Here is a 26,641-nt window from a genome sequence, read left to right as displayed (position 1 = left end):
GTGTAGTGAGGGACACAGCTGTGATTCAGTATACGGGGTGTCCCTGTCTACTGCCCATTTTTCAGCTGTTTCTACCTTATCCTCATCGACACCTGCTGCAGCCACTGACTCACCGTTTCTTCTTGTTTTAGTATTAACTCATCGACACAACTGTAAATATAAAGTGGTGATGATCACTCCTCCTTTCTGATCTTTATCATTCTTCAGAACCAACCATGAACAATTTCCCCTGGGGTGGGGGGGTGGCCCGATGGGTTGAACCCATCTCTCAGCATTTCCTTCATCAATTTTGACTGTTGTTCTGCTGTAAACCAGGTGACGGAGCCCTCTGACATTCAATCAAAGTTTACACCCTTTTCCTCATTCCCCTCCCTGACTACATTTTTCAATCTCCTCCAACGAAATGTTTTTCCTCCCTACAGATGTGATTATAACCATTGACACAGGCAGTTAGACTGTGACTCCTCTTGTGAGATCTGTCAGCTCAAACCTGATGTATTTTCACATTTTGGTTGGTGAAGCCCAGCGAAAGGTTAGGATTTAATGTTTTGAATTTTTTTTCCTGAGTAAAGATGGCAGAATAGGATATTCAACCCCTCGAGACTGTCCCTCCATTCCCACCCTCTGGTCTGTCCAAGTGTCACTCCAGCTCCCACTCCCATCTCTTCACCATTCCCTGCTCCAGGCTTCTCTTCCCCTTCCCCAGTTGTAATCTCTCTTAGACCTTTTCCCGGACCACTTTCCCGATGCCAGGGATCATTCCCTCCAGTCTCAGTTGGTGTCCCCATGCCATGTGGTATCACTCTCCCACCCAACACCCACCTCCTCGTTCCTGCTTGGTTCAGGTTTTACCACAAGATGTGTCACTGTTCCAGGGAGTAAAGAGCCTGTGAGAATTACAGGTACATTTTCTGTCTCATGTTGTAAAATTTGCAGTTAGTCAAATTCAGGGATTGAGATGGTCCTGGTGTGGATGAAGTCACTTTATGTCTCGTAACAATGTTTCTTTGCATGTCTCACGGTTCAACATTAAAATGTTGTATCGCCATGGAGACATTATTGTGAAATGAGCCAAATGGTGACTTGCGTGTCTCTTTATGCAAAGTAGTCACATTAACTCAGTATCTCACTCATGATCAGCAATGGTGTAAATGTTGGTCAAATCTAGACCACACAATATTCACTGAAAGAAAGACAGACCCAAACGGCAGACCTGAGGCTAAGTTTCAATTGTCCATCTGTACATTTACAGGGTCTGCATTTCAGAGCAATGGGTGGAGCTGACATTTATCTTTATATGAGTGGTTCAAGTGCTCTTCATTCACATTGAAGAAATAAAAAATGTAAAAAAAAACCTGAACCCGCAACAGTACTTCAGTTCAGTCATTTCACTTTGCAGACACATAGTATTTTCTGTTGCCTCTCGGTATGCAGGAGATTCTGACAAGGTGGGTTTTATTGTTCATTCCTTATTGCCCGAAGATGGTGGTGAGCCCTGTTCTTGAGTTTCTACAGTCCATGTCTTTTATCTAGTAATGTGTGTTTCTAAGAGCCTGCAGACTCTTCGACCAGTGTACACAATATTTATTTACCCAGGATCCTTAGTGTGTACCAGGTAAGGACAACACAGCATGAGACTGCAGTCAGGCAGCCAAGTCCCAATTTTATTTGAGACAACAAAGGGAAAAACTACACTCGACAATTTTACCAACTCTATTTCTAACGATCCAATTCTTTTGAATATTAAAACACTTCCCAGACCTTTTGCGACTCTGTTGAATTGTTCTGTCTGCACCTCTCTTCATGAGTTGATTCTCTCTCTGGTCGGAGGGTGAGCTGCTCTTCTCACTGCTGTATCCTGACCTGCCTGTAGGTCGGCTGGAGAGTGGGGCCCAGACAAGTCCTCCCAGGTCCAAGTGCTTATACCCTCCTGGCTACATCCTGGAACCTTCCAAGGACTTGGACAATCAGGGGAATCAAACTAATTGGTTTTATCACCTTGAAATGCTGCTCATGGTACTCGATGGCTTGCTGACAGTGACCCGTTCAATGTGTCTGCCTTGGGCCTGGAAGTCTGGTTTCGTCCCCGAATACACACCTGGTCGTCTGCCTTACTGAGGCATGTCCCATGCATCTTGTGATGTTTGTTTAACACACTTTGTAATGTGCTCTGGTGCCTCTCCAGTTTTCAATTATCTGGGCGTAAATCTTGCAAGGACTTGTCCCTGGGCAGAATTGTCTCTTGTATCTCTGTCTTGGCTCAGGATTCCCAGCGTACTTTGCTCTTTGGCCAATTGTTGTGCTCTGTTTATTTCAGTTGCTGTTCCTATATTTCTGCCCTCCCTTCTTAATGGTTTTTATTTCACCTGAGCAGTCGCAGGCATTTTCAATGCTCCACCCACAAACCCTGGTCACCCGACACCTGGAGAAAGAATGCCTCATCTTTCACCCTGGACCCCTCCAACCACATGTGACCAATGTGAATTTCATCAGCTTCCTCATTTGCCCTCTCCCCACCCTATCCCTGATCCAACCTTCCAACTCAGCACCACCCTTTTGAACTGTCCTCCCTGCCCATCTTCCTTCTTACCGATTTGCTCCACCCTCCTCTCTGCCATATCATCTTCACCCCCACCTTCACCTACCTATCACAATCCCAGGTACCTTCCCACCCACCTCATTCCCCTCCCATTTATCTCTCAGCCCCCTTGGGCTCAAGCCTCAATCCTGATGAAGGCCTTATGCCTGAAATGTTGATTCTCCCACTCCTGGGATGCTACCTGACTGGCTGAGCTTTTCCAGCACCACACTCTTTGACTCTGATCTCCTGTACCTGCAATCCTCACTTTCTCCTCCCTGCTACAATGTGGTGTCAGTACCCCAGCATTGTTCAGTGGGCAGTTCCAGGATTTGAAGACAGTGACAGTCACACAATGGAGAGGGGGCTCTGAGGTGATGGCGTTCCCATCCACGTGCTGCCCCTATCCTTCCAGTGGCCCTTACCCTTCCAGTAAGTTGATGCTTGCATATAACAGTGTTAATAAGATGGGAACAACAAGGAACATTACATCACAGGAAGTAGGCCTTTGGCCCACCAAGCCTGTGCCAACAGATGATACATTTCTAAACTAAAAACCTTTTGTCTCTGTGCAGTCCATATCCCTTTTTTCCCGTCTATTCATGTTTCTGACAATATGCTTCTTAAATGTTGCTGTTGTATTCTCTGACAGCACATTCCGGGCATTTACCACCCTCTGGGTTAAAAATCTCCCCTCCCACATCTGCTTTAAAAGTTCACCTTTTCAGCTGAAATCTATCTCCTCAAGTGAGTGACATTTTTATCCTGAGGAAAAGATTCCATCTGTACATTCTCTCCATGCCTCTCATAAATTTGAAAATTTCTGTCAGGTAGGCCCTCAGCCTCTGACGTTAGTTGAAAATAGAACTGAGAAGAATGCAGCACAGGAACGGGCCCTTCGGCCCAGGATGTTGTGGTGAAAATGACGCCAATTTAAATGAATCCCTTCTGCCTGCCCCTTGTCCATATCCCTCCATCCCTTACATAACCACATGCTTATCAAAAAGTCTCTTACACGCCCCGATTGTATCTGCCTCCTCCACCATCCTTGGCAGTGCATTCCAGACCCCTACCACTCTCGGTGTAAAATACTTACACCTCACATCTCCTTTGAATTTTAAATGCATGCTCCCTAACTTTAGATATTTCATCTCTGGGTAAAGCCCTATCTTTGAATCTCACAATTTTATAAACTTCTATCAAATCTCCCTTCAGCCTCCTTCACCCCAGAGAAAACAACCTGAATTTTTCTCGTCCCTTCCGTAATTACACCGGCAACACTCCCCACCTCTTCCTCCGCTACATTGATGACTGCATTGGCGCCACCTCGTGCTCCTGCGAGGAGGTTGAGCAATTCATCAACTTCACCAACACATTCCACCCTGACCTTAAATTCACCTGGACCATCCCTGACACCTCCCTCCCCTTCCTGGACCTCTCCATCTCTATTAGTGAAGACCGACTTGACACTGACATTTTTTACAAACCCACCGACTCCCACAGCTACCTGGATTACACCTCTTCCCACTCTATCTCTTGCAAAAATGCCATCCTGTATTCCCAATTCCTCCGCCTCCGGCATACCTGCTCCCAGGAGGACCAGTTCCACCACAGAACACACCAGATGGCCTCCTTCTTTAGAGACCGCAATTTCCCTTGCCACGTGGTTAAAGGTGCCCTCAAACGGCATCTCGTCCACAGACCGCACCTCCGCCCTCAGACCCCACCCCTCCAACCGTAACAAGGACAGAACGCCCCTGGTGCTCACCTTCCACCCTACAAACCTCCGCATAAACCAAATCATCCGCCGACATTTCCGCCACCTCCAAAAAGACCCCACCACCAGGGATATATTTCCCTCCCCACCCCTTTCCGCCTTCGGCAAAGACCGTTCCCTCCGTGACTACCTGGTCAGGTCCACGCCCCCCTACGACCCACCCTCACATCCTGGCACTTTCCCCTGCCACCGCAGGAACTGTAAAACCTGTGCCCACACCTCGTCCCTCACCTCTATCCAAGGCCCTAAAGGAGCCTTCCATATCCATCAAAATTTTACCTGCACATCCACTAATATCATTTATTGTATCCGTTGCTCCCGATGCGGTCTCCTCTACATTGGGGAGACTGGGCGCCTCCTAGCAGAGCGCTTTAGGGAACATCTCCGAGACACCCGCACCAATCAACCAAACCGCCCCGTGGCCCAACATTTCAACTCCCCCTCCCACTCTGCCGAGGACATGGAGGTCCTGGGCCTCCTTCACCACTGCTCCCTCACCACCAGACGCCTGGAGGAAGAACGCCTCATCTTCCGCCTCGGAACTCTTCAACCCCAGGGCATCAATGTGGACTTCAACAGCTTCCTCATTTCCCCTTCCCACACCTCATCCTAGTTTCAAACTTCCAGTCCCCTTGACTTGTCCGGACTTGTCCAACCTGCCTAGCTCCTTTTCCACCTATCCACTCCACCCTCTCCTCCCTGACCTATCACCTTCATCTCCTCCCCCACTCACCCATTGTACTCTATGCTACACTCTCCCCACCCCCACGCTCCCCTAGCTTATCTCTCCACGCTTCAGGCTCTCTGCCTTTATTCCTGATGAAGGGCTTTTTGCCCGAAACGTCGATTTTGCTGAAGCTCCTCGATGCTGCCTGAATTGCTGTGCTCTTCCAGCACCATTGATCCAGAGTCTTATAAAGCTGCAACATGAAATCCTGACTCTTGTACTTAATTCCTCAACCAATAAAGGCAAGCATGCCATACACCTTCTTTACCATCCTATCTACTGGTGTGGCCACTTCAAGGACGCTATCGAATTGAACCCCAAAATCCCTTTGTACAGCAATGCTGTTCAGGGTCCTGCTATTAACTGTATACATTTCCCTAACATTTGAATTCCCAAATGCAGCACCTCACACTTCCCCAGATTAAACTCCATCTATCATTTCTCCACCCATATCTGCACTGATCTATATCCTGCCGAATCCTTTGACAACCTTCTACACTATCCACAACTCCACAGATCCTTGTATCATCTGCAGACTTACTAAACCACACATCTACATTTTCATCCAAGTCATTTTTATAGATATCACAACCAGCAGAGATCCCAGTACAGATCCCTATGGAACACCATTAAGTCACGGAACTCCAGCTTGAAAACTCTACCCTCTGCCTTCTATGGGCAAGACAATTCTGAATCCATGTGGGCAAGTCACCAGGGATCCCATCCTACTGAGAATTAATCTTCTGGATGAGCCTACCATGAGGAACTTTATTGAAAGCCTTACAAAAACCTATGCAGCCAACATCCACTGCTCTTCCCTCATCAGTCACATTTTTTAAAAATGCAATCAATTTTGTCAAGCATGATCCGTACTTCACAAAGCCATGCTGTCTGTCCCTAATTAGGCCTGGCTTTTCCAAATGTGTGTAAATCCTATCCTATTCCCTATCCCAACCATTAATGTGAGACACACCCATCTATAGTTTCCTGGATTATCCCTATTTCCCTTCTTGAACAGAGGAACAACATTAGGACCTCTCTGGTGGCTAATGAGGACACAAACATCTTGGTCAAGACCCAAACAATCTCTTCCCCTGCCTCTCTCAATAACCTGGGGTGGATAGCATCATGCCATGGGGACATATCCACCTTTATGCTCTTTAAGAGACCCAACACCACTTCTTTCCTGATCTCAAAATACCGCAGCATGTTAGCATGCTCCACCCAAATCTCACTATCCTCCATATCCTTCTCCTGGGGGAATTCTGATACAAAGTACTCATTTAGGATCTCACCCACATCCTCAGTCTCCGAGCACAAGTTCCCTCCTTCCTTGAGTGGTCCTACTTTCTCCCTCGTTAGCCTCTTGTGTATAGAATGCCTTCGGATTCTCTTTAACCCGACTTGCCAAGGTCATTTCATGTCCTCTTCTTGCTGTCCTCATTCCCTGCTTGAGTTCTTTCCTGCTTTTTTGACATTCTTTACAGGCCCTGTCCAATTTTAGCTTCCTGAACCTTAAATATGCTTCTTTTTATCCGAGTCGATAAGCCCTCCAGTATGTCCTCTCTGAATACCGATGTACCATTCTCGCTGATTAGTAACCCTGCACCAGCTCTTTAGCCACATGTTTATCTCTCCGATCTTTCTGTTCCTTGCCTCACTAGTACACGATACTGGCTATATTGGATTTACTGCTTAGCAATAAACCAGGACAGGGGTCAGATCTCTTAGTGATCACAATTCCCTGACCTTTACTATAGTCTTCGAATGGGATCGGAGCAGATGGTATGGGAAAGTATTTAATTGGGGAGGTGGTATTACCATGCGATTAGGCAGGAACTATGGAGAATACATTGGGAATAGGTGTTCGGCTCAGACGGGATATATGCAAGGTTGCTACGGGAAGCGAGGGAAGAGATTGCTGTGACTTTGGTGATGATCTTTGTGTCCTCACTGTCCACTGGAGTACTACCAGATCGTTGGAGGGAGGCAAAAGTTGTTCCCTTGTGCAAGAAAGGGAATAGTAATAACCCTGGGAATTATGGGGCAGTCAGTCTTGCATCAGTGGTGGGTAAAATTATTGGAGAGGATTCTGAGAGACAGGATTTATGATTATTTGCAAAAGCTTAATTTGATGAGAGATAATCAGCATGGCTTTGTGAGGGGCAGGTTATGCCACATAAGCCTTATTGAATTATTTGAGGATAGAGGGAAAGCTGGATGATGAGAGAAATTGAGGGTTTGGTGAAGAAAAAGAAGGAAGCATATGTCAGGTACACACAGGATGGATGGAGTGGATCCTTAGAAGAGTATAAAAGGCAATAGAAGTATAGTTAAGAGGGGAATCAGGAGGGCAAAAGGGGGACATGAGAGAGCTCTGGCAAATAGGGTTAAAGAGAATGCAAAGGGATTTTACAAACACCTTAAGGACAAAAGGGTGACTAGGGAAGGAATAGAGCCCCTTAAAGGTCAGCAAGGTGGCCTTTGTGTGGAGCCGCAGGAGATGGAGGGGGGAGATACTAAATGTGTATTTTGCAACAGTATTTATTGTGCACAAGGACATGGAAGAAAAAGAATGTGGGGAAATAGATGGTGACATCTTGAAAAACATTACTATGACAGGGGAGGAAGTGTTGGACATCTTGAAACGCAAAAAGGTGGATAAATCCCCAGGACCTGATCAGGTGTACCCTAGAACACTGTGGGAAGCTGAGAAGTGATTGCTGGGTCCCTTGCTGAGATATTTGTATCATTGATAGTCACAGGTGAGGTGGCGGAAAACTGGCAGTTGGCTAACATGGTGCCACTATATTAGAAATGTGATAAGGACAATTCAGGGAACTATGGACTGGTGAGCCTGACGTCGTTTATGGGCATGTTATTGGAGGGAATCCTGAGAGATAGGATGTACATGTATTTAGAAAGGCAAGGACTGATTAGGAATAGTGAACATGGCTCTGTGGGTGGGAAATCATGTCTCACAAACTTCATTGAGTTTTTGAAGAATCAACAAAGAGGATTGATGAGGGCAGAGTGGTGGACGTGATCTATATGGACTTCAGTAAGGCATTCGACAAGGTTTCTCATGGGACACTAATTAGCAAGGTTAGATCTCATGGAATACAATGAGAACTAGCCATTTGGATTAGGAACTGGCTCGTAGGCAGAAAACAGAAGGTGGTGGTGCAGGGTTGTTTTTCAGACTGGAGGCCTGTGACCACTGGAGTGCCACAAGGATCACTGCTGGGTCCACACTTTTTGTCATTTATATAAATGATTTGGATGTGAGCATAAGAGGTATAGTTAATAAGTTTGCAGATAACACCAAAATTGGAGGTGTAGTGGACAGCGAAGAAGGTTACCTCAGATTACAACGGGATTTTGATCAGATGGGCCAATGGGCTGAGGAGTGGCAGATGGAGTTTAATTCAGATAAATGCGAGGTGCTGCATTTTGGGAAAGCAAATCTTAGCAGGACTTATACACTTAATGGTAAGGTCTCAGGGAGTGTGGCTGAACAAAGAGACCTTGGAGTGCAGCTCCTTGAAAGTAGAGTCGCAGGTAGATAGGATATTGAAGAAGGTGTTTGGTCTGCTTTCCTTTATTGGTCAGAGTATTGAGTACAGTAGTTGGAAGGTCATGTTGTGGCTGTACAGGATGTTGGTTCGGCCACATTTGGAATATTGCGTGCAATTCTGGTCACGTTTCTATTGGAAAGATGTTGTGAAAGTTGAAAGGGTTCAGAAAAGATTTACAAGGATGTTGCCAGGGTTGGAGGTTTTGAGATATCGGGAGAGGTTAAATAGGGTGGGGCTATTTTCTCTGGAGTGTCAGAGGCTGAGGGGTGACATTATTGAGGTTTATAAAATCATGAGGGTTGTGGATTGGATAAATAGACAAAGTCTTTTCCCTGGGGTGGGGGAGTCCAGAACTGGAGAGCATTGGTTTAGATTGAGAGGGTAAACATATAAAAGAGACCTGAGGGGCAACTTTTTCACACAATGGGTGGTGCATGTGTGGAATGAGCTGCCAGAGGAAGTGGTGGAGGTGAGTACAATTGCAACATTTAAAAGGCATCTGGATGGGTATATGAATGGGAAGGGTTCAGAGGGATGTGGGCCAGGTGCTGTCAACTGGGACTAGAATAGGTTGGTATATCTGGTTGGCATGGACGAGTTGGACCGAAGGGTCTGTTTCCGTGCTGTACATCTCCATAACTCTGTGTGACAAAACACGCTGATGAAGATAGAGCTGTGAATCATAGAATCACTACAGTGTGCAAACAGGCCCTTCAGCCCAACAAGTCCACACTGACCCTCTGAAAGCTACCCCACCCAGACCCATTCCCATACTAATTATGCTATATTTTCCCCTGACTAATGCATTGAACCTACACATCCCTGAATGGGCTATGGGTAATTCCCCATGGCCAATTCATCTAACCTGCACATCGTTGCATTGTGTGAGAACCTGGAGGAAACCCACGCAAACAAGGAGAGATTGTTCAAACTCTACACAGGTAGTTGCTTGAGGCTAGAATCAAGCCCAGGTCCCTGGCACTGTGAAGCAGCAGTGCTAACCACTTGAACCACCATGCCACCCCATGGATGTGTATATATGGATTTTAGCAAGGCTTTTGATAAGGTTCCGCATGGTAGGTTCGTTCAGAAAGTAAGGATTCAATGGATCCAGGGAAGTTTGGCTGTCTGGATACAGAATTAGCTGGCCCATAGAAGGCAGAGGGTGGTAATAGTTGGAAAGTATTCAGTCTGGCACTCGGTGACCAGTGTGTTACGCAGAGTTCTGTTCTTGGACCTCTGCTCTTTGTGATTCTTATAAATGTCTTGGATGAGGAAGTGGAAGGGTCGGTTAGTACGTTTGCTGATGTCACAAACGTTGGTAGAGTTGTGGATAGTGTGAAGGGCTGTTGAAGATTGCAACAGAACATTGACAGGATGCAGAGTTGGGCTGAGAAGTGGCAGATGGAGTTTAACCTGGAGAAGTCTGAAATTCATTTTGGAAGGTTGAATTTGAATGCAGATTACAGGGATAAAGGCAGGAATCTTGGCAGTGTGGAGGAACAGAGGGATTTTTGGGGTCATGTCCATATATCCCTCAAAGTTGCCAAGCAAGTTGATAGGATTGTTAAGAAGGCGTATGGTATGTTGACTTTCATTAGCAGGGAGATTGAGTTGAAGAGCCGCAGGGTTATATTGGAGCTCTGTAATGCCCTGGTTAGACCACACTTGGAATATTATGTTCAGTTCTGGTTTCCTCATCGTAGCAAGGATGTGGAAGCTTTGGAGAGGGTGCAGAGGAGATTTACTAGCATGTTGCCTTGAGTCAAGGGCATGTCTTATGAAGAAAGGTTGAGGGAACTTGGCCATTTCTCATTGGAACGAAGAAGGATGAGAGGTGACTTGATACAAGATGATGCAAGTCAGAGGTAGAGTGGATAGCCAGAGACTTTTTCCCAGGGTGGAAATGGCTATCACAAGGGGGCATAATTTTAAGGTGATTGGAGGAAGGTTTAGGGGAGATGTCAGAGGTAGGTTCTTTACACAGAGAGTGCTGGGTGTGTGGAATACACTGCCAGCAGTGGTAGGAGAGTCAGATACATTACGGACATTTAACGAGTATTGGATCAGCACTTGGATGACAGCAAAATGAGGGGTATGTGGATTAGTGTGATCTCAGATATTTACATACTGTTTTTGGGCCTGTTTTTGGAATAAATTACTCAAACATGAAACACAGGAGGCAAATAGCAGCAATTTGCTTCTGGAACAGTTTCCTTCATTCCAACTTGGAGATGGATTTTGAAATGATTAACTCACTGAGTGCTGGCTCCAGGGAAGTCTGAAGGTCCCCAGCAGCATTTGCTTTCAGCTCCCACAGTGTCAGGCTGAGAGTTTCCCTGGTAATACAGAAAGTACAGCGTTGTCAGAGTAGTTTGTCAGAGTAGATGAGATAAATCAACTTCACTCAACAACCTTCCCTTGGCTCTCAATGCTCCCATTAAGGAAGTCACACTCCAGGGTATTTAAATGGCTGGTAATCTACAGTCTGTGCTGGGTTAGACAATCTCACCCAGGTGGCAGGAAGGTCACAACAGGAAGTTTAACCTCCTGGTGTCAGGATGGTGACTAGCATCGTCCCAGTTGAGGGGAATAGCCAGTGAGCTCTGCTGAATTCTGTCTCTGTGTGGGTGCTGAGTGAGGACAGTGATGTTTAAACAACACATCACTTCCAGTGGGGTCAGAAACATCTCAGAGGTGAGAAACCACACGAGTTACCGGGAGAGTCACCCTGATGTCTCGGTGAAATACAGGGCCAGCTCCTTCCTGCAGTGATGAGTGTTACAGTCTGGTATGGCAGGAGCACTTGCTCTGTCAATGTCTTTCTGAATTCTGCTTCCTCAATGGTGAACACAGAATTGAATAATCCCCTCAGGGGGGCTGTTCTCTGCTGACTGGGGTCTTCAGATTCTTTCTTTATTACTCAGATAATGAAGCAGTTCATGCACACACACAGCAATTCAGAGCGGGACAACATTGATGCCCAGATGGCAAGTGAAATCCATGCGGTGAAAGTGCCAGGCAGTGGCCATGTCTGATCATATTAACATTATTGGGTCCAAGTTTCAAACTCCTGGTCATGCTCATTGGCCAGAAAGTGAACTTGACCACCCACATCAATACTGTTTCTATCAGGCCAGATTCGAGACTGCACTGACTCACCCTCTGCACAAACAAACCTTAATAAACATCACAATTCTGGTGTGTAATGGAATATTCCCAATTTCCTGGGTGTCTGTTCCCACTCCAGAAACTAGACACAATAGACCTCAATATATCAATCCCCTTGACCAGAATCCCATCCATTATCTTCAGTATTCATTATTTTCTCCTCTGTTGGTCTGCAGCATGTCAGAGAATCATGGAGATGTACACCATGGAAACAGTCCCTTCGGTCCATCTTGCTCATGCTCACCAGATATCCCATTCCGGTCTAGTCCCACCTGCTAGCAACCAGCCCAGATCACTCCAAACCCTTCCAATTCATGTACCCATCCAGATGCCTTTTAAATGTTGCAATTGTACTAGCCTCCACTACTTCCTCTGACTGCTCATTCCATACCCGTACCACCCTCTACATAAAAACGCTGCGCCTTAGGTCCCTTTTATATCTTTCCCCTCTCACCCTCAACCTATGCCCTCTAGTTCTGGACTCCCCCACCTCACGGAAAATACTTTGTCTATTTATTCTATCCATGCCCCTCATGATTTTATAAACCTTTATAAGGTCGCCCCTCAGCCTCTGACTCTCCAGGGAAAAAAGCCCCAGCCTGTTCAACCTCTCCTTTTAGCTCAAATCCTCCAATCCTGGCAACATCCTTGTTAATCTTTTCTAACTCCTTTCAAGTTTCACAACATCCTTCCGATAGGAAGGAGACCAGAATTGTGTGCGATATTCCAAAAGTGGCCAAAGCAATGTCCTGTACAGCCGCAACAGGACCTCCCAACTACGGTACTCAATATCCTACCTGCGACTCTACTTTCAAGGAGCTATGAACCTTCACTGTAAGGTCTCTTTGTTCAGCAATACTCTCTCGCACCTTACCATTAAGTATATAAGTCCTGCTTCGATTTGCTTTCCCAAAATGTGAGGTTTATCTAAATTAAACTCCATCTGCCACTCCTCAGCCCTTTGGCCCATCTGATCAAGATCCCATTGTAATCTGAGGTAACCTTCTTCGCTGTCCACTACACTTCCAATGTTATCTGCAAACTTACTAACTATATCTCTTATGCTCACATCCAAATCATTTATATAAATGACAGAAAGTAGTAGACCCAGCACTGATCCATGTGGCATTCCCTGGTCACAGGCCTCCAGTCTGAAAAGCAGCCCTCCACTACCACCCTCTATCTTCTACCTTCGAGCCAGTTCGGAATCCAAATGGCTCGTTCTCCCTGTATTCCATGAGATCTAACCTTGCTAATCAGTCTCCTATGAGAAACCTTGTCGAATGCTTTACTGAAGTCCATATAGATCACATCCACTGCTCTGCCCTCATCAATCTTCTTTGTTACTTCTTCAAAAAACTCAATAAAGTTTGTGAGACATGATTTCCCTCACACCAAGCCATGTTGACTATCCCTAATCAGTCCTTATGTTTCCAAGTACATGTACATCCTGTCCCTCAGAATTCCCTCCAACCACTTTCCCACCACCGACGTCACGCTCACCAGTCTATAGTTCCCTGGCTTGTCCTTACAACCTTTCTTAAATAGTGGTACTACATTAACCAACCTCAGTCTTCCAGCACCTCACCTGTGATTATTGTTGGTACAAATATCTCAACGAGTGTCCCAGCAATCACTTCTGTAGCTTCCCACAGAGTTCTAGAGTACACCTGATCAGGTCCTGGGGATTTATCCACTTTTATGTGTTTCAAGACATCCAGCACTTCCTGCCCTGTAATGTATTAACATTTATCAAGATGTCACCATCTATTTCCCCACATTCTATAGCTTCCATGTCCTTTTCCATCGTAAACACTGCTGCAAAATAGTCCTTTAGTATCTCTCCACATCTGCTGCAGCTCCACACCAAGGCCACCTTGTTGATCTTTGAGGGGCCCTATTCTCTCCTGAGTTATCCTTTTATCCTTAAGGTATTTGCAAAAACCCTTTGAATTCTCCTTAACCCTATTTGCCAACGTTATCTCATGTCCCCTTTTTGCCCTCCTGATTTCCCTCTTAGGTATACTCCTACTGCCTTTATTCCCTTCTAAGTATTCACTCCATCTATCCTGTCTGTACCTGGAACATAGAACATTACAGCGCAGTACAGGCCCTTCGGCCCTCGATGTTGCGCCGCCCTGTCACACTAATCTGAAGCCCATCCCACCTACACTATTCCATGTACGTCCATTTGCCTGTCCAATGACGACTTAAATGCACTTAAACTTAGCGAATCTACTACCGTTGTAGGCAAAGCATTCCATACCCTTACTACTCTCTGACTAAAGAAACTACCTCTGACATCTGTCTTATACCTATCTCCCCTCACTTTAAAGTTGTGTCCCCTTGTGTTTGCCGTCCCCATACTTGGAAAAAGGCTCTCCCTATCCACCCTATCTAACCCTCTGATTATCTTGTATGTCGCTATGAAGTCACCTCTCAACCTTCTTCTCTCTAATGAGAACAGCCTCAAGGCCCTCAGCCTTTCCTCGTAAGACAATCCTTCCATACCAGGCAATATCCTAGTAAATCTCCCCTGCACCCTTTCCAAAGCTTCCACGTCCTTCTTATAATGCGGTGACCAGAACTGTACACAATACTCCCAGTGCGGCCGTACCAGAGCTTTGTACAGCTGCAGCATAACCTCCTGGCTCCGGAACTCAATCTCTCTATTAATAAAGGCCAAAACACTGTATGCCTTCCTAACAACCCTGTCAATCTGGTGGCAACTTTCAGCGATCTGTGTACATGGACACCGAGATCTCTCTGCTCATCTGCACTCCCAAGATTCCTACCATTAGCCCAGTACTTTGCATTCCGATTACTCCAGCCAAAAAGTGTATCATCTCATACTTGTCCACATTAAACTCCATTTGCCACCTCTCAGCCCAGCTCTGCATCCTATCTATGTCTCTCTGCATTCTGGATTAGTGGTGCTGGAAGAGCACAGCAGTTCAGGCAGCATCCGAGGAGCAGCAAGGAGGGCTTTTGCCCGAAACATCGATTTTACTGCTCCTCGGATGCTGCCTTAACTGCTGCGCTCTTCCAGCACCAATAATCCAGAATCTGGTTTCCAGTATCTGCAGTCATTATTTTTACCTAGTATGTCTCTCTGCAAACTATTACAGTAGCGCCTCGACTTACGAACTTAATCCATTCCGGGACCCGGTTCGCGAACAGAAAAGTTCGCAAACTGAATCAATTTTTCCCATTGTTCGGATAGCGTAAGAATGCTTGGACAGCTGTTCACAGCGCACGCGCCAAAGATGAACTGAATGAGATCACGCAGGGCCCGAGAGTTTTTGCGTTCAACAACCGCGTAGCAAAGCAGGAGAAAGTGAGGACTGCAGATGCTGGAGATCAGAGCTGAAAAATGTGTTGCTGGAAAAGCGCAGCAGGTCAGGCAGCATCCAAGGAGCAAGAGAATCGACGTTTCGGGCATAAGCCCTTCTTCAGGAATGAGGAGGGTAGCAAAGCAGAACAATGAAACCACATGGTCGCACACGGGCTTTTTGCGTTTGTCCCTTCATTCATACCTTGAATTTCGTACGTATGTTGAAGTAAAATTTTACATACAGTCCTGTTCGTAAACTGATTTGTTCGTGAACGGGGTTGTTCGTATGTCGAGGCGCTACTGTACATCCTTTGTCACTATCCACAACTCCGCCAACCTTAGTGTCGTCCACAAATTTACTAACCCACCCTTCTAAGCCCTCATCCAGGTCATTTATAAAAATGACGAACAGCAGTGGACGCAACACCAACCCTTGCGGTACGCCGCTAGTAACTGGACACCAAGATGGACATGTTCCATCAACTACAACCCTCTGTTTTCTTTCAGCAAGCCAATTACTGATCCAAACTGCTATGTCTTCCACAATCTCATTCCTCCACATTTTGTCTAATAGCCTACTGTGGGGAACCCTATCGAACGCCTTGCTGAAATCCTTATACACCACATCAACTGGTTTCCTCTCATCTACCTGTTTGGTCACTTTGTCAAAAAACTCAATAAGATTCGTTCAGCACGACATACCCTTCACAAAACCGTGCTGACTGTCCCTGATCAGATTATTCTTTTCTAGATGGTTATAAATCCTATCTCTTATAAACTTTTCCAATACTTTACCAACAACTGAAGTGAGACTCACTGGTCTGTAATTACTAGGGTTGTCTCTACTACCCTTTTTGAACAAGGGAACCACATTTGCTATCCTCCAGTCCTCAAGCACTATTTCTGTAGACAATGATGATTTGAAGATCAATGCCAAAGGCTTGGCAATCTCTTCCCTTGCTTCCCAGAGGATCCTAGGATAAATTCCATCCGGCCCAGGGGACTTGTCTATTTTCACACTCTAATATCTCTTCCTTGTGAACCTCAATCTCTTCTAGTCCAGATGCAAGTATCTCTGTATCTTCATTTTCTATAGTGAACACTGTCAAAAAGTATTTATTTAGTGCTTCCCCTATCTCCTCTGACTCCATACACAACTATTATCCTTGATTGGCCCTAATTTAACTCTCGTCATTCTTTTATTCCTGACATACCTATGGAAAGCCTGAGGGTTAACCCTGATCCTATTCTCCAACAACTTCTCATGTCTCCTCCTGGCTCTTCTGAGCTCTCTTTTTCGGTCTTTTCTGACTTCCTTGTAATCCTTGTGTACCTGACATATGCTTCCTTCTTTTTCTTAACCAAACCCTCAATTTCTGTAGTCATCCAACATTCCTGATGCCTAGCATCCTTTCCTTTCACCCTAACAGGAATATACTGTCTCTGGATTCTTGTTATCTTATTTCTGAAGGCTTCCCATTTTCCAGCGGTCTCTTTACCTGCGATCATCTGCCCCCAATCAGCTTTTGAAAGGACTTGCCTCGTACCATCAAAATTAGCCTTCTTCTAATTTAGAACTTCAACTTTTAGATCTAGTCTATCCTTTTCTATCACTATTTTAAAACTAATAGAATTATGGTCACTGGCCACAAATGCTTCCCCACAGACAGCTCAGGTGCCTGCACTGCCTTATTTCCCAAGAGTAGGTCAAGTTTCTCTTGTAGGTAAATCCACATACTGAATCAGAACATTTTCTTGTACACACTTTACAAATTCATCTCCACTAAACCCTTAACACTATGGCAGTCCCAGTTGGACTACAGCAATTCAAACAGAGGACTGACCACCATCTTTGGGCATCAAGGAATGGTCAATAAAAAACAATCTTGTCAGAATCTCCCACACCCCAAGAAGGAGCAAACAACACTGAGTGTCTGCAATGTGAAATTCCTAAACCAATCATGTTTCTGTTCATGTGTTTTCCAGCTTCATTTTTTTGATGTCAATGAAGAACACCTGAACTACCTCTAAAGATGAACATCAGCTCCAGCCATTGCTCTGAAATGCAGACCCTGTAAATGTCTGATGGACGTGTGGAATTTAGCTTCAGGTCTGCCTTTTGAGTTTGACTTTACTTCAGTGAATATTGGGTGGTCCAGATTTGACCAACATTTACACCATTGCTGTTCATGAGCGAGATACTCAGCTAATTTTATTACTTTGCATAAAGAGACACGCAAGTCACCATTTGGCCCATTTCACAATAATGTCTCCATGGTGATACAACATTTTAACATTGAACCGTGAGACATGCAAAGAAATATTGTTAAGAGGCATAAAGTGACTTCATCCACACCAGGACCATCCAAATCCCTGAATTTGACTAACTGCAAATTTTACAACATGAGACACAAAATGTACCTGTCACTCTCCCAGGCTCTTTACTCCCTGGAACAGTGACACATCTTGTGGTAAAACCTGAACCAAGCAGGAACGAGGGGGTGGGTGGTGGATGGGAGAGTGATACCACACGGCATGGGGACACCATCTGAGACTGGAGGGAATGATCCCTGGATTCACAAAAGTGGTCTGGGAAGAGGTCTGGGAGAGATTACAACTGGGGAAGGGGAAGAGAAGCCTGGAGCAGGGAATGGTGAAGAGATGGGAGTGAGAGCTGGAGTGACACTTGGACAGACCAGAGGGTGGGAATGGAGGGACAGTCTCGAGGGGTTAAATATCCTATTCCACCATCTTTTCTCAAGAAAAAAAAATTCAAAACATTAAATCCTTACATTTAGCTGGGCTTCTCCAACTAAAATGTGAAAATACATCGGGTTTGACCTGACAGATCTCACAAGAGGAGTCACAGTCTCACTGCCTGTGTCAGTAGTTATAATGGAGGAGAGCGTGTGGTCTGCAGATGCTGGAGATCAGAGCTAAAAATGTGTTGCTGGAACAGCGCAGCAGGTCAGGCAGCATCCAGGGAACAGGAGAATCGAAGAAGGGCTTATGCCCAAAACGTCGATTCTCCTGTTCCCTGGATGCTGCATGACCTGCTGCGCTGTTCCAGCAACACATTTTCAGCTCAGTGGTTATAATCACATCTGTAGGGAGGAAAAACATTTCATTGGAGGAGATTGAAAAATGCAGTCAGGGAGGGGAATGAGGAAAAGGCTGTAAACTTTGATTGAATGTCAGAGGGCTCCGTCACCGGGTTTACAGCAGAACAACAGTCAAAATTGATTAAGGGAATTCTGAGAGATGGGTTCAACCCATCGCGCCATCCCCACCCCAGGGGAAAATGTTCATGGATGGTTCCGAAGAATGATAAAGATCAGAAAGGAGGAGTGATCATCATCACTTTATATTTACAGTTGTGTCGATGAGTTAATACTAATACAAGAAGAAACGGTGAGTCAGTGGTTGCAGCAGGTGTCGATGAGGATAAGGTAGAAACAGCTGAAAAATGGGCAGTAGACAGGGACACCCCGTATACTGAATCACAGCTGTGTACCTCACTACACTGCACGGAGGTGGGAACTCACTCCATAGTTAAAGAGGGCTCACTGAAAATTAGGCTGTTGTTCATGCACAACATCAAAGATTCAATATTGGATTAATAATGAATTTCAAACCTTTGGGAATAGAGTGAACTGTATGTTTTTGATTCTAATTAAAAACAAGATTTTGTGCTTTATACCCTCAGGTTGTTCTCACAATCTCGATAAACTATCGTTTGGCAAATATCAAACTGAACTCAGCTTTTGAAAAAGTTAATGAACAGCAGATTGCAGCAGTTTTCCTGAACATAATTACAACAACATCACTCAGAGAGTTGGCTCCACCCCCCTGTCTCAGACCCACAGTGAGTTAACTCTTTCTGCTGGCAGCTTCCTTTCAATTCCCCCAGACACCTTCCATATCTCTAAATGTGTATTAATGGAAATTTACAGACATCCCATTGGGATTTGCCTGTTAGAGACTTGGCCTTGACCAGCCAAGACATGTGTTATCTTCTGAGACAAAGTGTTTGTAAATGGGAGAACCTGAAACTGACTCCAATCTCTTGGGTGTCTGATCTTGAAGAAAACTGTTTCACACCACCAAACCTGGAGAGTTGTTTCTGAAACTGGGATGACAGTCACCAAGTCATGCAGCACGGAAACAGACCCTTTGGTCAAACCTAGGATTATGTGGGAAGCAAGAGAGGAAATTGCAGAGCCGTTGGCAATGATCTTTTTGTCTTCACTGTCAACAGGGGTGGTACCAGGGGACTGGAAAGTGGCGAATGTGGTGCCCCTGTTCAAAAATGGGAATAGGGATAACCCCGGGAATTACAGGCCAATTAGACTTACTTTGGTGGTAGGCAAAGTAATGGAAAGGGTACTGAGGGATAGGATTTATGAGTATCTGGAAAGACACTGCTTGATTAGGGACAGCCAGCACGGATTTGTGAGGGGTAGGTCTTGCCTTACAAGTCTTATTGAATTCTTTGAGGAGGTGACCAAGCATGTGGATGAGGGTAGAGCAGTGGATGTAGTGTACATGGATTTTAGTAAGGCATTTGATAAGGTTCCCCGTGGTAGGCTTATGCGGAATGTCAGGAGGCATGGGATAGTGGGAAATTTGGCCAGTTGGATAGAGAACTGGCTAACCGGACGAAGTCAGAGAGTGGTGGTAGATGGTAAATATTCAGACTGGAGCCCAGTTACAAGAGGGGTTCCGCAGGGATCAGTTCTGGGTCCTCTGCTGTTTGTAATTTTTGTTAATGACTTGGATGAGGGAGTCAAAGGGTGGGTCAGTAAATTTGCAGACGATACGAAGATTGGTGGAGTTGTGGATAGTAAGGAGGGCTGTTGTCAGCTGCAAAGGGACTTAGATATGATGCAGAGCTGGGCTGAGGAGTGGCAGATGGAGTTCAACCCTGTCAAGTGTGAGGTTGTCCATTTTGGAAGGACAAATAAGAATGCGGAATACAGGGTTAGCGGAAGGGTTCTTAGTAAGGTGGAGGAGCAGAGGGATCTTGGGGTCTATGTTCATAGCACTTTGAAAATTGCCACTCAGGTGGATAGAGCTTGTAAGAAGGCCTATGGTGTATTAGCGTTCATTAGCAGAGGGATTGAATTCAAAAGTCGTGAGGTGATGTTACAGCTGTACAGAACCTTGGTTAGGCCACATTTGGAGTACTGTGTGCAGTTCTGGTCGCCTCACTTTAGGAAAGATGTGGAAGCTTTGGAGAGGGTGCAGAGGAGATTTACCACGATGTTGCCTGGAATGGAGAATAGGTCGTACAAAGGTAGGTAGAGAGTGCTAGACTTTTTCTCATTGGAATGGCGAAGGATGACGGGTGACTTGATAGAGGTTTATAAGATGATCAGGGGAATAGATAGAGTAGACAGTCAGAGACTTTTTCCCCAGGTACAACAGAGTGTTACATGGGGACATAAATTTAAGGTGAAGGGTGGAAGGTATGGGGGGGTGTCAGGGGTAGGTTCTTTACCCAGAGAGTGGTGGGGACATGGAATGCGCTGCCTGTGGGAGGGGCAGAGTCAGAATCATTGGTGTCCTTTAGGCGGCAATTGGATAGGTACATGGATAGGTGCTAAAGAGAGGACAAATGTTCGGCACAACATGGTGGGCCGAAGGGCCTGTTCTGTGCTGTATTGTTCTATGTTCTATGTTCAGTTCATATTGACCATAATCCCAAACTAAACTCATCCCACCTGCCTGCGCTTGGCCCATATCCCTCCAAACAATTCTTATTCATGTGGTTATCGCAACGTCTTTTAAATGTTGTAACTGTAGCTGCATCCACCACTTCCTTTGGAAGCTCATTCCACACATGAACCACTCTGTGTAAAAAACTTGCATCTCATGTTGTTATTAAATCTTTCTCCTCTCATCCTAAACATATACCCTCTTGTCTTGAAATCACCCACCCGAAGGAACAGGCACCTGTCATTCACCTTGTCTATACCCCTCATGATTTTATAAACTTCTATAAGGTCATCGCTCACCCTCCGACACCCCAGTGAAAACATTCTCAGCCTGTCTAGCATTTCATTATAACCCGAATCCTCCATTCCTGGGAACATCCTGGTAAACCTCTTCTAAAATAAATTGATAAATGCATTGATAATCAGTGCTATTTTATGCACTCAATGGTGAAATTACATGACGTTTAAGAAGCAGTTCAGTGATCTAGTCTGTGAGCAGCGTTCTGATCACCTCGGGAGCTGTTCAGGAACACAGAGGGCTTTACTGCATATCCTCAAGTTGCTGAAAGCAGCTGGTTTTATTGATATTTGAAAAGTGAAATATTGGAAGAAATTGAGCAAATTCTGTTTCTCCATCACTGCATTTTACAGCTGCATTCACGTGGCTATGACTTCCACCTCATTTGCTTTTCCAACTATCTTCCGGGCCATCAGCCAGTACAGATACAACACATTTTACCTCTCCTTCCAAGGAATTAATTTGTAAGTCCATAATGCATTGGAGCAGAATTTGGCCATTCGGCCCATTGAGTCTACTCTGCTATTCTATCATGGCTGATAAGTTTCTCAACACCATCCTCCTGCCTTTTGCCTGTAGCCCTTGATTACTTGTAAACAATGTTGTACAAACATATGAATTAAGATCATAATTAGGCCATTTGCCAGAATCAGGAAACAGTGGAGAGTAAATGCCAAGGCAGTGGTGACCCAGTGACGGTCAGTGCCTGGGAAGTATTGGTCCAATCACAGTCAGTGCCAAGACAACAATGATCCAGTGAGTTTTCATGCCAGGGAAATGGTCATCCAGTGCGAGTCAGTGTCAGGGAAATGGCGATCCAATGAGAGCCAGTGCCAGGGAAATGGTGACCCAATGAGAGCCAATGCCAGGAAAATGCTGATTCAGTGAGAGACAGAGTCAGAGAAAGAGTGACCCCGCCAGAGTCAATGCCATGTGAACACTAATGCAGTGATAAACAGTGCCAGGGGAAGTGTACCCTCGTGACAGGCTGTGTCAGGATCTGGATATCAGTGGGAGTAGTTTTGAAGGGGGCGTAGGAATCATTCAGCCAGTCTCAGGGAAGGAGGGAAAGACACAAACAGGATCTTTATGAGATGCTGCAATCGTAGGGCAGTGAACACCCACTGGCCTGACCCTCCTACTGTGAGTAAACAGTGGTCTGTCCATGGTCAGGGAGCAGAATAGCCCCGTGTTCAAGCTGACTGCAGAGAAAGCTGCAGGAAACCCAGGAAATGAAGATGTACAAAACTGAACCCCAAAGGTGAAATTGTTTTCTCCTCATCACCAGTGACTGGGAGATTAATCTTCCAATCCAGTGCATTCCCAAACCGGGAAGAGTGACAACACTGACCATGTATTAGATTAGATTAGATTAGATTAGATTAGATTACATTAGAGTGTGGAAACAGGCCCTTCGGCCCACCAAGTCCACACCAACCCGCCGAAGCGCAACCCACCCATACCCCTGCATTTACCCCTTACCTAACACTATGGGCAATTTAGCATGGCCAATTTACCTGACCTGCACATCTTTGGACTGTGGGAGGAAACTGGAGCACCCGGAGGAAACCCACGCAGACACGGGGAGAACGTGCAAACTCCACACAGTCAGTCGCCTGAGGCGGGAATTGAACCCGAGTCTCAGACGTTGTGAGGCAGCAGTGCTAACCACTGTGCCACCCTGTGAGTGGGTAGCAATTACAAAAACAGCTTTCCCAAGTGTTCAGTATTCCCACGAGCCAGCACACAGAGAGTTAAGGATTTCTGAATCCATTGTAAAGTCAGAGCTAAGAGAAATTTCCATAATTAATCAGCTGGAATGTTTCTCCACCATGACGTTCTCACCTAAGGATAAGCTGTATTCAAAACCATTTTCATCAAAGAGTATATAACGAGTGTAACTCTGTGCTCAAACTGCAGATCCACCTGAAGGTGCTGAGAGTCAGTCAGTGCGTTCAACAGTGATCTGAGAGAACACCAAGATGCTGAGAACCTTCTTCACTGTGTCTGTCCTCTTTGGGCATCAAATTGCTGCTCAGGATCCAGAGCAGGAGGTGATCGACCTAGAACATAGAACATAGAAGAATACAGCGCAGTACAGGCCCTTGGGCCCTCGATGTTGCGCCGATCCAAGCCCACCTAAACTACACTAACCCACTATCCTCCATATACCTATCCAATGCCCTCTTAAATGCCCATAAAGAGGGAGAGTCCACCACTGTTACTGGCAGGGCATTCCATGAACTAACGACTCGCTGAGTGAAGAACCTACCCCTAACATCAGTCCTATATCTACCCCCCCTTAATTTAAAGCTATGCCCCCTTGTAATACCCGACTCAATACGCGGGAAAAGGTTCATACTGTCGACCCTATCTAACCCCCTAATCATCTTGTACACCTCAATCAAGTCACCCCTAAACCTTCTTTTCTCTAGTGAAAACAGCCCCAAGTGCCTCAGTCTTTCCTCATACGATTTTCCTTCCATACCAGGCAACATCCTGGTAAACCTCCTCTGCACCCGTTCCAATGCCTCCACATCCTTCCTATAGTATGGCGACCAAAACTGCACACAATATTCCAGATGCGGCCGTACCAGAGTCTTATACAACTGCATCATGACCTCAGGACTCCGGAACTCAATTCCTCTACCAATAAAAGCCAGTACGCCATATGCCTTCCTCACCGCACTATTTACCTGGGTGGCAACTTTCAGAGATCTGTGTACATGGACACCAAGATCCCTCTGCTCATCCACACTACCAAGTATCCGACCATTAGCCCAGTACCCCATCTTTTTGTTATTCTTCCCAAAGTGAATCACCTCGCACTTAGCTACATTGAATTCCATCTGCCACCTTTCTGCCCAGCTCTGCAGCTTCTCTATATCCTGCTGTAACCTGCCACATGCTTCCTCACTGTCAACAACTCCTCCGACTTTCGTATCATCCGCAAACTTGCTCACCCAACCTTCTAACCCCTCTTCCAGGTCATTTATAAAAATGACAAACAGCAATGGTCCCAAAACAGATCCTTGCGGAACACCGCTAGTGACGGCACTCCATGAAGAAACTTTGCCATCAACTACTACCCTCTGTCTTCTTCCATCCAGCCAATTCCTAATCCAAACCTCCAACTCACCCTCAATGCCATATCTCCGTATTTTCTGCAGTAGCCTACCATGGGGAACCTTATCAAACGCCTTACTAAAATCCATATATACCACATCTACCGCTTTCCCCTCATCAACCTCCTTCGTCACCTTTTCAAAGAATTCAATAAGGTTTGTGAGGCACGACTTGCCCTTCACAAAACCATGCTGACTATCCTTGATCACATTATTCCTATCTAGATGTGCATAAATCCTATCCCTTACAATTCTCTCTAAGACTTTGCCCACAACAGAAGTGAGACTCACCGGCCTATAGTTACTAGGGCTATCCCTACTCCCCTTTTTGAACAAGGGAACCACATTTGCTATCCTCCAGTCTTCTGGCACTACTCCTGTAGACAAAGAGGACATAAAAATCAAGGCCAATGGCTCTGCAATCTCCTCCCTTGCTTCCCAGAGAATCCTAGGATAAATGCCATCAGGCCCAGGGGACTTATCTATTTTCACCTTTTCCAGGATTTCCAACACCTCTTCTCTACATACCTCAAAGCCATCCATTCTACTTATTTGTGCCTCAGTATTCTCATCGACAACAATGCCCTGTTCCTGAGTGAATACTGAAGAAAAGTATTCATTCAGTGTCTCCCCAATCTCTTCCGCCTCCACACGCAACTTCCCCCTACTATCCTTGACTGGACCTATTCCTACCCTAGTCATTCTTTTATTCCTAACATACCTATAGAAAGCCTTAGGGTTTTCCCTAATCCTATCTACTAAGGACCTTTCATGTCCCCTCCTTGCTGCTTTTAGCTCTCTCTTCAGGTCCTTCCTGGCTACCCTATAACTCTCAATCGCCCCAATTGAACCTTCACGTCTCATCTTGAGATAGGCCGCCCTCTTCCATTTAACAAGGGATTCCAATTCCTTATTAAACCACGGCTCCCTCGCACGACCCTTTCCTTCCTGCCTGACAGGTACATAATTATCAAGGACACTCAATAGTTGCCCCTTGAACAAATTCCACATATCATTTACACTCTTGCCTTGGAGTCTACTTTTCCAAGCCACACATCCTAAGTCATGCCTCACCGCATCATAATTTCCCTTACCCCAGCTATAATTCTTGCCCTGCAGTACACACTTATCCCTCTCCATCACGAGTGTAAAAATCACCGAATTATGGTCACTATCCCCAAAGTGCTCACCTACCTCTAATTCTAACACCTGGCCTGGTTCGTTACCCAGAACCAAATCCAGTATGGCCTCACCTCTTGTTGGCCTGTCTACATATTGTGTCAGGAAACTCTCCTGCACACATTGAACAAACACTGACCCATCTAACGAACTTGAGCTATAGCTTTCCCAATCAATATCAGGAAAGTTAAAATCCCCCATAACAACCACCCTATTACTGTCACTCATCTCCTGAATCACCTTCCCAATCCTTACTTCAATGATTCTAGGACTATTAGGAGGCCTGTAAAAGACTCCTAACAGGGTGACCTCACCTTTCCTATTCCTAACCTCAGCCCAAACTACCTCAGATGGCAAGTCCTCATCCATCGTCCTTTCCACCGCTGTAATACTATCTTTGACAAGCAATGCCACACCTCCCCCTCTTTTACCCCCACCTCTGACCCTACTAAAACATTTAAATCCCGGAACCTGCAACAGCCAATCCTGTCCCTGTTCTAGCCATGTCTCCGTAATAGCCACAACATCGAAGTCCCAGGTACCAACCAACGCTGCAAGTTCACCTACCTTATTTCGTATACTTCTTGCATTGAAGTATACACACTTCAAGCCACTTCCCTGTTTACAGGCACCCTCCTTGGAAATTGATGCCATGTTCCTCACCTCCCTACACTCCAGGCCCTGCACCCTGAAGCTACAATCTGGGTTCCCATGCCCCTGCCGAGTTAGTTTAAACCCCCCCCAAGAGCACTAGCAAACCTCCCCCCAAGGATACTGGTTCCCCTCAGGTTCAGGTGTAGACCATCCTGTTTATAGAGGTCCCACCGTCCCCAGAAAGAACCCCAGTTATCCAAAAACTGGAACCCCTCCCTCCTGCACCATCCCTGAAGCCACACATTTAATTGTTCTCTCTCCCTATTCCTCGAATCTCTATCACGTGGCACGGGTAACAAACCAGAGACAACAACTCTGTTTGTTCTAACTCCAAGCTTCCAACCTAGCTCCCTGAAAGCCTGTCTAACATCCTCAGCACTCCTCCTACCTATGTCGTTGGTGCCAATGTGGACCACGACTTCACGCTTTTAAAGGGGGAAAAAACTAACCCAGCTAAGCTTACACTAACTGCTTCCGGGTCTCGGCTGCCCCTCTGCTTGCCG

Source organism: Chiloscyllium plagiosum, unplaced genomic scaffold (genome assembly GCF_037043375.1).
Source record: "Chiloscyllium plagiosum isolate Xiang-an unplaced genomic scaffold, Cpla_swu_hap1 HiC_scaffold_3, whole genome shotgun sequence".
Classification (NCBI taxonomy): Eukaryota; Metazoa; Chordata; class Chondrichthyes; order Orectolobiformes; family Hemiscylliidae; genus Chiloscyllium; species Chiloscyllium plagiosum.
The sequence above is the reverse complement of the archived record's forward strand: the minus strand, read 5'-3'. Positions refer to the sequence as shown.